Here is a 2921-nt window from a genome sequence, read left to right as displayed (position 1 = left end):
GTGCATCTTCCAATACTCCACCCGAAGTGGTAAGACTCTTGTCTCAGGTAAAGTTTAATGGTAAGAGAAATTCTTCTGCTTTTAATCATGTCTTTCAATTTATTCAAAAAGTTTCAAATTATGATTTTCAAGGAATTGATGAAGGCATTTTATGCAGAATTTTTACTCTCACATTTGCGACAAAAGCCAAAAACTGGTGTAGAACTCTTCCAGTTGCCTCAATTCACAGCTAGGATCAATTTGTTACAATTTTCATTTGTAAATTTGACGCTATGATTATGAACAGGTATGTGATGAAATTGAATATCTACGAAGATTTGAAAATGAGTATGTTAGAGATTTTAATATTCGATTTCATTTGAATTGTTTAAAATTTAAATTCGAAGATAGACCTACGAAAAAAGAATCACTAGATTGGTTTGAACATATTTGCTCTCTTCCTCCAATTCCCAATTCACATGAAATTAGTTTAAGCTCTGTTTCATCCCCTTCCAACATAAATGAGAATTCCAATATGGAAGTGAAGATAAATTATGATGAAGTGGTTTTACAAAGCTTAGAAAACATTTCTAATCAAATGCAAGAAGGCAATAGCAGCAATTTTGGAGAAAGAGTCGCCTTGAAATCTGAAAGCTACTTTGCAGTGAATTCAGAAAATCAGATTGCAAATCATCAAGTACAAGCAGCAATCAAAGTAAATAATAGCATGCAAACTGATGTACAAAATCCTAAATTTTTCCATCATTAGCAAATGTCGAAATCAGGGCAGCAAAGCAACCTTCTTCAAGAAAACAGGAGTGATCTAGAATCTGAAATTTATAGTGAACAGAACGCACAAGAGTTCTCAAACAGAGACAATTTTAAATGCATTGTTTCAAATTCACATTTTTCCCTTTATCATGATATTTTTAATGATGGTATTTTTTCCCCTCTTGGTATTAATGATATTTCAGAAAATAAAGAGGTTGATCTAAATGAATTACCAATAAGATTTTATCAAGATAGAAAAACAATTATTATTCATTCTTTTGCCATTACTGAACATGAAATTTTTGTTCCTTCTTGTTTTGATATATTGGACAAGATCGAAGGAAATTCCAGAGAATATTGTGAAGTCATTTATGATAATTACTCTGACATTGAGGATATTGATTTCTATCCTCCTGAGAAAATTAAAATAACATTTGAGAATGAGGAACGTTTCAATTTAGAAATTATTCCAACCAAACCTCATTCTAGAACAACAAATTATCTTCATGATTTCACTATTCGATAAAACATTCCAATTTATGATTCATATCAAGCTCTCATTCCTACTCATAATCATAATTCTCTTTCTAATTCACAAGTTGGAATTGGCAATTATTCAAATTCCATTATTCTGGCCCATCCTTGTGAAAAAAAAATTATTTCAAAACAATCCCAATTGTGTTGTAACATTAGTTGTACCAATAATGATTTCATTTTATTTTTTCTTTTACACTTATTTTGTTTAAAATCAGATTTATTTTCAGATTTTATTTTTGATACTTTACGCTGGCATATTGAGCATTTTATTATCAAACACTCAATTGATGCATTGCTCTATTAGGAAATTAAAATTTCATATTATAACCATGAACATCAAAAGCTATTAATATGTCAATTTCAATCAATGTTCATCTCTTATCAAAAGCTTCTATCTTCTCAAAGGCAATGTCAACAAGAGAATGTATATTTACAATTTAGCTAGCAATCCAATTCAATTAATAATTTTCCATTTTATTTGACAGATTTCCTTCCATTTTTCATTAGCCTATTTGAAAACTGTTTGGAAATTTTTCCTTCAAGAAAGATTGTTAATAGCTTAACATTTGTACATGACACTAACAATTTTTGCCAGGCCTTTGAATTTAAAAGCTCATATCCACAATCTAACCTGTGATCTCCTCTTTTGAACATTTCACAATCCTTAATGGAAACCCATCCAGATTTTTATGATCCAATTGAAATTCAGTTGGAAATGACATTTCAAAAGAAGGTGATTGTAAATAAGTTGCTAACAATAACTGTAAATTCTACTTACAGATTTATTTTTCTTAGCTTAATTAGATTTGTATTTTTATTACTAACATTTGAACTGTGTATATATACAACAATTAAAATTAGAGAATGGTTACATTGGAAATATGACTATACCTAGCCATTTTCCTGCATATGGTTAGAATAGAAGTAGAATTAATTTAATTAGTTTATTTTATGTAGCTAATTTATTCTTAACAGTTCTGCAGATATAAATAAAGCAAGCAATCAACCCTTCTCATATCATATACATGTTCAGGGAAATATTTTCTTGTCATCAGAAACTTTTTAATTCTTGCTTCCCATTTTTAAATCAAAATCTATTGCAGCAATACCTCTACTCTGCCTATTTTGAATAATGTCTTGACTAAATTCAATTAAGTTCGCACTTGACTAAATTTATTTATTGAAGGTTTTGATGATACAAAGCTTCTTGACATCATTATCCTGTGGAAAATATGATTGTCTATTACAAACTTAATGCCAATTCAATCATTATTAGTCGGTCTAACTTTTCACTATAATCACATGAAGTTTATGTTATTTTCCTCAAAATTGGTTAAAATGAATTTAAGAGTGTCCATTTTGCTGTGTGCGCACATTCAAATCTGTGTTGATATTTTTTCACAATGTGTGGCTTTATCCCATTCTGATTTTTAGTTTATTATCTGATGCTGCAATACGCATCATGTTTATTTACTAAAGGCATTATTGAACAGTGACTATAACAATACAAATTTTTCTCAAGTTAATTTGGAATGCGCAGAGGTAATAAATTGCAGTTGCAATTCAAAAGGGAGCATATTCTCATTTACGTTTCTGATGGATTCTAAGAATTTCAAATTTGTTGAACATGAATA

This window comes from Pinus tabuliformis, chromosome J (assembly GCF_031772625.1).
Source record: "Pinus tabuliformis cultivar Carrire ecotype Pingquan chromosome J, CPIR1, whole genome shotgun sequence".
NCBI lineage: Eukaryota > Viridiplantae > Streptophyta > Pinopsida > Pinales > Pinaceae > Pinus > Pinus tabuliformis.
This window is presented reverse-complemented; position numbering follows the sequence as displayed.